Source organism: Amblyomma mixtum, chromosome 8, assembly GCF_055824585.1.
Source record: "Amblyomma mixtum isolate Tamu chromosome 8, ASM5582458v1, whole genome shotgun sequence".
Lineage (NCBI taxonomy): Eukaryota > Metazoa > Arthropoda > Arachnida > Ixodida > Ixodidae > Amblyomma > Amblyomma mixtum.
In genome coordinates this window covers 63,075,120-63,086,744 of record NC_143019.1, presented here as the reverse complement: position 1 = coordinate 63,086,744, position 11,625 = coordinate 63,075,120, and positions in this window count along the sequence as shown.

The following is an 11,625-nucleotide window of genomic DNA, read 5'->3' as shown; positions in this document are numbered from 1 at the left end:
CACTGTTATCGGAAAGTGCTCTCTAGAAGTGCGCAAAAGTAAAACATTGTTGCGACTGCAGTATTCCCTGATTATGACGTAATGCTGTACCTGGACAGCATGAGAGGAGGCGTCCAGCGCGGCAGCTACGGTGGCACTGATGTGAGCTGAACTGTCGTGAGTCAGCCGCAGCAGGTTTTAGCGGGACGGTGCTTACGGAAGTCAAGAGAAAGTGCAGCTGATCTGAAGGAGGGAGGCGGCAAAAGCTGTTTATTCTTGATTTACTAGAAGCAACAACTGTTGATGCCTACTGTGCCGAGATTGTTTTGTATCTAAACCTCTTCGACCGAAGTCCGTCTATTTGTGTTTGTAACATGGGATGAGAGTCTGGCAGAAACCAAGGAATGAAACGTAAATCCTAGCGATTTGGGACGCACTCCCTTCTTCAGGGTTGACTAAATGGTCAACTCTCAGCAGGCAGCAGACCTCGCTTATTCTCCGTAATCACGTGACGTAGGGTATTCACGTAGGCGGAGGGCAGAGATCCCGGTAATCAGTCCATGTTCCCTCCTGTGTGCGACAGGTGCCCCGACTCGTAGTGAAGCGCCTTGAACGGATTATGCTACACGCCTAGCAAGCTCGGTAGCTCGAACCGGATTCTGTGGTCAAAACGTTCGCAGCGTTCGGAGAGGGCACTTCGTCAGATGTCCATCTTTCGGACATCGGTTCTGTGTAGCTGAAGTCTGTCGCCCACTTCCTTTGTCTCACTCATGTACGAAACAGGGTATGTGGAGCTGAGGATCTTGTAGACCGCACCCTGTTGTTTCTCTTGGGTACGAGGTGGCCGAGCGTTGACGCGACGTTGTGAGCCAGCTTGATATATAGCAGGTGCTTCAAAGAAGGATAAATAGGCTTTTTGGGGTAAAAAACATGTTTTTTTTTGCATCATAATGTTAGCAGCTGGCCGAGAGGGTCGCGATGCCAAACGTGGAGCTGTGGAATAAAAATAATAAAACTTGATTTAAATTGTGATTACGCGAGGTCGTAGCGTACTCAAATGTCCTTACAATATTAAGGATATAAAGTAAATTCATTGTGGTGAAAATAAATTTGGGGTAAATAGTTAGAAATTCAACCCTAAAAATCCAAGGCTTCGCTTGGAATTAAGTTGTCTTAATATGTATAAAATTCTCTATTGACAAAGATTTGTGCTACAGTTTAAATGAGGCACACGTAAGCGTACCGAGAGAGCTCGGAGTGGATGTTATCACTTCTTAGTTATGTGCTCTCCATGTCTTTAAGAGGCTGACCTTCTGAAAACCTTTGGCATAGTTTGTCTACAAAAGCAGCACATGCAGTCCAGAAACGTGAAATACAACCCGTAAACTCTGTTCACAGATTGTCGGCCACGAAATAACGCACGCTTTCGACGTTCACGGCATAACACGAGACGAGAGGAACCGGCCGGTAAACTTTTCCATGACGCCGACGATGAAAGAATACGAATCTAGGGTGCTCTGTCTTCGTGCTTCATATCAGAGGGTACGTAATCACCGCACCTGTTCATCTTCTCATTCTACGCTAATCATTCATGTTCAATTTGATTTAGTAAAATTCTAAGCTTCTGTCGTGCACTTGACGCCCTCCAGAATGAAGAAGATCCCTTTCTGCCTTGTCGGAAATGCACCGTACCTATAAGGACAAACTGGGCCGCGACCAAAGGGAGAACACATTGTGAAGTCTGACACATTTCCGTCTTAAAGCGTTCCTGGTTTGGGCGCACAGCGCGGACGATTGTGCCACACTTTACGGTTGGGAGGTGGTGCCCTGAAAGATGTGTGCATCTGGATAAAAGCTTGTTTCTTTACTTCAACAGTTGTGTGTTCATCATCATCAGCCCGAGCACGCCCACTGCAGGGCAAAAGCCTCTCCCATGTCTTTCCAATTAACCCTGTCCTTTACGGGCTTCGCCCACCATGTCCCCGCAAACTTCTTAATCTCATCCGCCCACCTAACTTTCTGCCTTCCCCTGCTACGTTTGCCTTCTCTTGGAATCCACTCCGTTACCCTTAAGGACCAGCGGTTATCCTGCTTTTGCATTACATTCCCTGCCCAAGCCCATTTGTTCGTCTTGATTTTGACTAGGATGTCATTAACCCGTGTTTGTTCCCTCACCCACTCCGCCCGCTTCTGATCTCTTAACTTTACACATATCAATTCGTTCCACAGCTCGCTGCGTTGTCTTTAACCTAAGCTGAACCCTTTTCATTAGCCTCCACGTTTCTGCCCGATAGGTGGTACCGGTAAAATACAGCGGTTGTATAATTTTCTCTTCAGGGATATTGGTAAACTGTCATTCATGATCATAGAGGACCCGCTCTACGCGCTCCACCCCGTTCTTATTCTTCTAGTTATTTCCTGCTCATGATCCGGATCAGCGGCCACTACCAGCCCTAAGTAGACGTATTTTCTTATCACTTCCAGCACCTCGCTACCAATTGTGAACTACTGATCGCAATAAATAAAAATAAATAAATGACGTCATGGTTAGTCCCATGACGTCACATCGCAGGTGGCTGGCAAGTACATCCGTGAAATAGGATTAATCGCCACGTCATAACAGTCGCTTGTGACATTTGCTGAAGGGCCTCATTTGAGGTGTGTTTTACGCTTCGTTCTGCAGTTGTATGCGATGACGATGATGAAAACATTTTTATTGCGTCTAATATTGGTGGTCGCCCTCCCTGTTCCGGTAGTTCGTTGGACCTTGCAGCCACTCTCGCTCTTTCTGTCAGCTTCCGTTGAACTTTCGGATACGACTACAGTAAAACTACTACAACCGCTACCATTTCGACTACTAACTAGCGTTTCCCGAATGTGCTCTTCGCTTGCAGGCCGAATTGGAGATACGTGGAAGGAACCTAAACGACCGCACGGACTCTGAAGGAATAGCCGACTATGGCGGTTTGCTGCTGACGCACGCCGCGTTCAATAACTTGCCTCTCGAAGAGCGGAAGGCGGTTTTGCCAGGCATCGGACTGACAGCCGAACAGCTCTTCTACGTAACGTTCTGCCTCAAATCTTGCACCAGGAATCTTGTCCGACGACCACCAAATGACAACTACTGGTCGAAGCGATCTCGGTGCATTGTGCCGTTGCAAAATATGCCCGAGTTCGCCGCCGACTTCCTGTGCAGGCCCGGCGACCACATGAACCCCAAGCAGAGGTGCCCTTTATGGTAAAATCGTGGCTCAAAAATGCATTGCTTAGTGCCGTGATTACACACGTGTTATGACATTGTAGTTAGGTTATCTTTACAGGAAATATTCGTCTGTTGTAATATTTTAAGAATAAAGATGCAGCATTGTGCTTGTTTGCGCCCTTGAGCTAGTGGTAACGCAACCCATCAACAACGCTGTACTCCGAACAAGAAAATCTGAAACCGAAACTTCGCAAAGAGTGCTCAGACGTCACTGATTATGCGCTTAAAGGGCAGCTGCAGCACTTTTTTGAGAATTTCGCAATATTCGAAGATTCAAATCTATCTAGGCTGTCGGTAAAGCATGCCAAGTGTTTTTGCACTAGCATTTAAAATAGTAACGTAATCGACGATTGATTTTTGCGCTTCTCCTCAATGCACCGAAGAAGTGCAGGAAAGTTCAGCGTGACGTCACGGAAGGTGTGATTTCAAATTACCGCTGTCGTCAGCCACACCCTGCCTTGACTCGTTAGACGCTGCAAAACAACTCTCGGCAGGATTTGCCTTCGGTGGCCTTGATTTTTTCCTTCAAAGCAGGCGTTTGTGTGTTGGAAATGTACCGATACCTTCGATGACGTCATCATGTGACCCCCCTACTTGGTGTTGTGCGCTGCGGAGAGGCTTGAAGGCCTTCCACGATTTTAATCGGCGATTACGTCACCATTTCAAATGATAGCCCAAAAAGACTTCTCATGCTTTACCTGTATGTTTCACACATTCGACCCCTTTAATCTCGTTGATTTCTGAAACCTATGCAGTTTCCCTTTAATCTGTGAAGTCTTCTGGACGCGCAGCGAGAGTTGGAAGGTTTCGGTAGCAAGTGAGCTTTTATAGGTTTCAAAAGGAAATTTCTCTGCGCATGCGCGGCCGTCGCTTGGCAACGTTGACGCTTGCCGTAAGACTTTCGGACGTTGCGGCGAGCACGGAAGCGGTGGGCGGCAGGGGGGGGGGGGGGGGGGGGGGAGCCTTTTTTCTCCTCACCATTTCTTTCGGGTGTAGTTGAAGTGTTGAAGTGTCGGGTGTAGTTGAAGTGCTCACGCAGTGCTAACACCGCAAGCACTAGTTTGCTTAGCAGCGCACAGAGGGCGCTATAAATCCACGGCGCATAAAGTCACTGGTACGGAGAAAATACCGCGTTCGTTTTCACTTCACGGTCGGCCCGCGCGCGCCCGTTATTCGCCTTTTGCGGTCACGTGGTCTCTTCCCGCCATAATTGCTTCCGCCACTCTCCTCTCGAGCACTCACTGATACACACATCGTGCGGAGACTTGCCTAGGGATTGCTTTTATAGCTTGAAAAAAAAAAAAACCGTGCACCCTCTACGTTCGCGTTTTGACGCTTGTGAACTGAGTCCATCAAGGCACTTAAGAATGCCAGGCTGCTTCGCGTTTGGGTGCAGCAACCGACAGGAATAAATAAATAAATAAATAAATAAATAAATAAATAAATAAATAAATAAATAAATAAATAAATAAATAAATAAAACGCTCTTTACATTCCGAGCGGGGAAAAAGACGCCAAGAGACGGTCGCATGGCTGCGCAAAATCCTGCGCGGTAAGCGCTTCTACGAATATTCACAAATATTGTTTTTGAGTTTATTTAGGTTGCCCCGATACCAGTGCAGCGCGCTTCGCATGACTGCCGTAGAAAGTACGTGCACAGAGAAAGTGCTGGGCAGCTCGCATTGAGTTTCGCATGAAATTGATGCCTTTGGATACACCAATAACGATCAGTGCGCCACGGAAACTGTTTCAAAATTTGAGCTGCCGAAATGCATGAAATGGGACAGGCAGGAGAGTGCATGCGCTCTACACGGGACGACGAGGTATTTACGGTCAACGATTGTGAGATGGTAACAGGGGAGGAGCAGTGAGGTTCACTTATAAGCACTCATGAAACCATCGGGCCTAGTGGGCTGCATGGCTCAGTGCTCTGGGCTACAGTGGTGAGATAAGAAAACAACGTGTTCTTTGGACTAGTGTACAGGCAGAACGCTCGTGAGCTAGAGAGAGTATGCACTGAAGTCACACCGGCCGCCATTTTGTTGCTTGTAGAGCACTGCGAAAGGCGTGTCTAATGGGATTATCGCTTCCTGCTCCGACCTGCACTGCTGAAGACGCATTCTGGGCGACAAAATGGCGCCCTTGACGTCACGTGATTACACCCTACATGTGAAGTTGTTCCCCACTGCATTGAAAAATCCAGTGAGAAATTGGTACCCGAAGGGTGCCGCCTCTCGAAAAAGCATGCACCGCGCTTACTTTTTCATTTGGGTCAAATATCCCCGTTGTGCACGCTTCTCGGGTAGTGGAATTGAAGAAAGGGATCGCGTGCGTTCCCTGCTGGTGCCGTCGACATTTACGATTAGTCATGCGCGCTGAAACAGGTGGTACCCCCCCCCCCCCTCCCGCCCCTTTCATGTTTGAAGCAGACTCTCAGCAGGCACGGACAAAGTCCTCTGATGAAAATTAGCGCAACACAAAAACAATCACGTGAAAGGAGGACAGAACGTCAGCGCGTCGTCCTCTCTTCCTTTCACGTGATTGTTTGTGTTGCGCTAACTTTTATCAAGAGGCTATGCACCAACTCACTCAGCAACAAGCTTGACTTGGGGACAAAGTCCTCTCCAGCTTGTGAAACAAGAGAGCTTACAGAGAGCGAAATTAGCCGAGCAAGCATTTCAATGCATGAGCACCATGCGCGGTTTGGGGCAACTTTGGCTGCGACGTCGAGGGTCACGAAACCTGGCCTTCTGCGGGATATCGCCACGGATCGCACGGGAAGACCCGCTAACTGCTATCGCAGCATAATCAGAAGCGAATCACCTCTGAAGGGTTATATTTTCCAGTAAACTCGCAGCACCACAGGAGTTAAGTTCACCCTCTGTACTAAACGCACAGTACCACAGGAGACACAGTACCACAGGAGTTAAGTTCACCCTCTGTGGTCGTTAACGCGGCCGCCATCTCTCGCTGCTGCGGATCACACGTACTGACGCACGCAGCGCCTCCCACCGCAGCGCGTCAGTTCGCAGCACATGAGTCCGCTGGGGCAGTCGTCGGTGCCGTCGGTGTTGACGTGACAGGCGTCAGGCTCCTTCAGCAGCGGGACGCAGCCCAGGCGGTTGAAAACGGGGCAGCGCCGTGGCCACGCTGCGCGCATGTGAAAAATACTCAGCGTGATGGCCACTTGTGTAGCACCTTCGAATAAAGAAGGCTGTGCAGAATTACCGAGCTCAGCGACTAGCTATAGGCTTATCTACTATACGATGGCATAGAAGCCTCAATCGAACAAATGGCTGGTGGTGGCCGTCCGGTGTTGCCCAGAAAAATCCTGATTGACTGGCGGACAGTGACGTCAACAATGGATTCACCAATGCAAAGAAGTTCCATTGGCCGGGGGAAGTGACGTCACCAGACTGGAAGTGACGTCACCAGACTGGAAGTGACGTCACAGGACTAGGTTCACCTGTGTACGGGAAGACCTCGGCAAGAGCAACCTCGGTCTCCCATGCACCACCACTCACTTCCAGCCAATGCAACAATAGTTTCGAATGCTGTCGAACTGCCAACACATAATGGAATTAGGTGTTCCTGTGTTTTGAGTTCAGGGTTGTGACTAAGACAGAGTTAGAACACTTTAAAAGGAGAAGGTTATAAGTTGAAGTTGTTGCCTTAAAATGCGTCAATAGCTCTCAACATCCCTACTAGCTTTCCGACATGGGAAGGGAACTAGCGTTTGCATTAATTCCTCTGTCACGCCGGTGCTGTGCGATATTTTCCTAGCTGAGCGTGAGCGTGAATATGAAGGGTCGAAGACAGTTGATGTCCTAAGGCATCTTTAGTGTATACCTCGTGTCCAGTGTACGGGGTCCAGGCACAGAGTCATACATATCCGACACCATGGCTATATTTCCTTGTCTTCAGCCCTTACCTTGACCCACGAAGCCCCTGTCAACAACTTGACACGGTTCTTGGACCTAGGCATCTATATTTCAGCAATTTATGCTTGTTGGACCTACAAAGTAGTAACAAATCCGACCAGCGCACTCGAAATTAGTACAACGAGCCGTCGTCCAGTCACCTCTCAAAACCCTCACGAACTCATGCCAGCACCGCCTTGAAACGGCCTTTCATAATCAGATGTCCCTACTCAAGCGCTCAGGCTACCCACATACACTTTTGATTTCGATGGCTGAAGGAATAATCAGAGACCTAAAGGATCCAGCTCCCAACAATAGCGTGGATGAGTGTGTCAGCAGAAAAAAATAGAAAAGTTATCAAGACTGTCCAAGAAGGTAAATCCTACCATCATTGAGAACAGAAACTGTTCCGTAACGCACCTGTGAACTAATGCAGTGGGTGTAGTCAGGCTGATCATGACGAACTTCCTTACCCTGTGGCCGAGCCTACATCAGCCACGCTGGCGTGTGTTTAAAAAAGAGGCGTAGGGAACAGAACAACAACTTCGCCGGGGTTGTCTCTGGGCTCCTGCGTACAGCCTTTGTCAAAAAGATTAGGGCCAAGGAGGGGGGAGGGGGGGGGGTTGCTTCTTGACCATGCCATGTGGCTCTTCATGCGTTACATACGTTCGTAATTTCTTGGAGGTAAGGGGAGCTCTGGTCCTAAGTCACTGATCATGTTTTGCAATACATGCCCTGAGTGACTGCGCCAGGCAATGTCAACAGCGAATCGAAGATTAGTAAGGTATTCTAACTGTTGTCCCCAACTGTTCCGAATTCAGGCATTGGAATACCTCCTGTATAAGAGGCGGTGAATAGCATTGGCGAGCTTCTATCGTGTCTCCGTGCCTGACATCCTACCTTATTGGAATTTTATTTCTGAATTTACGGAGGACTATGGTAGTTGTATAGCCGTTATAGATATCTAACAGTATTTTTACATAAAGCTCTCCTACATCCTGATTCCGCAATGCCTGAACGACAGTTGAGGTTTCGACTGCGTCAAATTCTTTCTCATAGTACACACGGAAATCTCTGCATGCAGCATTTACAAATCTTGGCTAGTAGAGCGCGCAACTCCAGCGCCTCCTAAGACAGCGAGACGACCACGAAAAACATAGAATATGAAACCCACGGCAAAGCATCCGCACGAAGGTGTAGTGCTGTAGCCGCTGGTTATATGGCTGTGAGAATCGCCAGTTAGACACCCTACGCTGCTGTACCCTGGTTCCGAATTTTACACACTGTTTTCAATTTGTTCCACTTTCAGGACAAAAAATGTTGCGCTAAACCCGTTCGTGAAAATTTCAGTGGATTTATTATTGGTTAGATTCTATATGCCCAATCTATGAAAGATACTCATCCGGAGTAGATGTGATTTTCCGGAGTATATAAATGTGAATATTGGTTGGTGGAAGCGAGTCCGAGCTCGTGTGATTTTCAGTTTGCTTTTTAGACTGAATGATAGCTTCACTGCTCGCATCATTACCGGAACTCATTCGGTTGTCCGCGTTTGGACCTGCTCAGGTGTTTGCAAACGCTGTCAAAATATATGGCGACAAACAGGCACGAGCGAGGCACTAGCGGCATAGGGTTTAAAAAATGCCAATTCCGAGCCAGAACCCACGATCACTGTTTCTCAGCCTACTGACGAAAACAGTGTTGTGTCTGTTTTTGTGACCATTAAGAGTGAAATCTTAGTAAACACCTAAACTGCTTAGGCTGAGGATATCTTGCCTGACGTTGCTCAGCAAGTTTGAGACTAACTAACTAACGTTTGTTCGTCGTGCTACTGTCACTCACGTTTCATTGGTCGCGTAGCCGTCGAGACCACCAGCAATGACAAGATTGCCAAATGGACAGCAAATCGAAGCATCCCCAGGACAGACCAGCAGGTCGGAACACCGCAGCCTATAGGTCCAAGTTGCAAATAGCAAATATAGCACACATTTAAACCTATGAATTGTGTATTGTCTGCAATCGGAATGTGTACACTGACCCGTTCTTCGCTTCAGAATGACGCCGCTTAGTGTGCTCCCCAAGCCGCATATAGCGAAAAGCTGCGAACACAACAGCAGTGGCTGAGCACGTCCCCAACATGTGTCTCGCACCACGCAGTTCAGGGGAAACGTCGCAGTGAGGGCACTTGTAAGTCGCTGGCAAAAGTTTATCACGACACCGATAACGTGCAGAAGGGATCAGAGTCACCCCTTACCGAACGGGGAGCGCGGATACTTCCTCCTCCCGAGTAAGGCCACGGGGGAGAGAGTGCGAACAAGGGGGGAATTAGAGCACGTTATCGCGGACGTGCAGCTTGTGATTCAGATACAGGGGACAAGAACAGATCTGAGGAAAGAGGGAAGGTTGCGAGTCGACTGACGTGCCAAGTCTTCCTCAGAATTCACGCGAATGTTATGCGGGTCTTGAGCATGGCTGCAAATCTAGTGTATGCACACAAGAGATGGGTACTTTGGGCAGAGATAATGAATGCACTGTGTAATTTGGATTCACGTTCGCCTTAAGAAGTCAACTATAATGAATCTGGGAACTAGCGGAAGGGAAGTAATGGCATTTTAAATCGTTTGAAGCTCCAATGCCAGAGGGTTGCACGTATCCATGGTACACGTTACAAGAGAGCTAAGATAAGGATTGGAGGCACTGTAGACAGCGGTAACCCCGCTTAGCCGTGTGTGATTTATCGGTATACAACAATTAAGGTTGATGAGCGGCTGATACCAGCAGGGAAACAGTAGAACAACTGACAGTAAGCGGACAATATAAGACCACGGAGTAAGTGTCCTTAAACGATAAAGTTGGAGAGACAGTTTGCGAGTTCTGCTTGCCTCATGCTGGTCAACGATCACCGAGTGCATGTTCTTTGCGTTCTTAAATCTTGTTAACGTTTCAACCTTCCATAGTTCTTACTCATACGTGTCGGGCGCCATGCATGGCTGAAGATGGAATGCAATTGTATCATTCGTCATCCATATAACAGCGAGCTAAATCATGCTTACGCCTCGAGATCAGAGATTTCCGCTTGATGCCAGTCGACCGTTACCACTTTTTCTGGTCGTGAAATGGCCCACAACTGCAAGAACAGCTCCAGTGCTTACCGAGGTTTCTTTCTTCTTCGTCTTCGCTGGTAAGAAAATTGCACGTGCTTAGTCTTGTACACTCTCGGCCCCCAGTAATGGGCCCGCATTTGCGGAATCAAATAAAAAAGATCTGTAGTGAAGGAGGAGATATATCTGGGCAAGTTGGTAAGATTTAAACAGCATGAACGACGGGGACAAGGAAAGACCACACATGCGCGGCGTCCAAACCGTTTCGTGAGCATTGACTATGACTTCAGTCGATCTCACGCATTGAAAAGTTACGACACATAACGCTGTCAGTAATGCGCCAGTACCTATTGGATTATGGTTAGTGCACATAATCCAAACAGAGCAAGCGTGGTTAGAAAAAAAAGCATAAAATAACCATGATCATTAGGAGCCGAGTCAACAGCCTTTAAAAGCGCCTGCTACACCAGGCAACTTCGTGTGAAAGGACTAACGAGAGCCTCGAATCCGGCCATTTTTTATGTTCATGTGTGCAAATTGAAGGGCTCAGTCGTTATCATCACCATCAGCTTATCTAATTCCAGTACATGATAAAGGCCACGCTCAATGGCTTATAATTGCTGCTGGCGAATAGATAAATTAACTGTTCTTATTATTACGGTTGGCGAATAGATAAATTTAGTGGGACTATTATTCCTGTTGGCGAATACATAAGATTGTTGGGCCTTCTTTCCACGCGCTACACATCCCTACAACGGACTATCAAAGGAAATTCCCACAGCTTTGCCTGCAATATTCGGAGCTATAGTTTTTACTAAAATTTGAGGAATTGAGTTCCGAATCGTTTTTACTTTACGCCAATTCAGTACGTGTTGGTCTCTATTTCACTTTCTTTTCTTCTTGTGTTCGATATGTCTTGAAATGCACACAGTTCTCAGCTTCACTACATAACGTAGAACAATCGTTGATCAGTTTTTAATTAACTGATCTTTTTAATTAACTGAAGGGGCGACATTACCGCCCCTTCCCTCCTTCATCCTCAGCAGGCTCTCTGGGGGCACGTGGAAACCTCCGACGCGGCGGATCAGTCTGAGGACGCGGGCTCATTCCTGGCCGCAGACATAGATTGCTTAAGATTCATCACCAAGGACACGCTAGGCATGTCGGGAAGACGTGGCTTCGGATTTAGATTTGGTGGCTCAGTGACTGTTCTATACTGACTGGTTTTTTGTTTTGTTTTGTTTCGTTTTCATCGATTTGGGGGGGGGGGGGGTTGCATGCTTTGTGTTGGTGTAGTTTTCCAGCTATACGCACACAGTTCATTCGAGTGAGCTGAGTGCAGCGCCTTGGGCGTATACTGAGC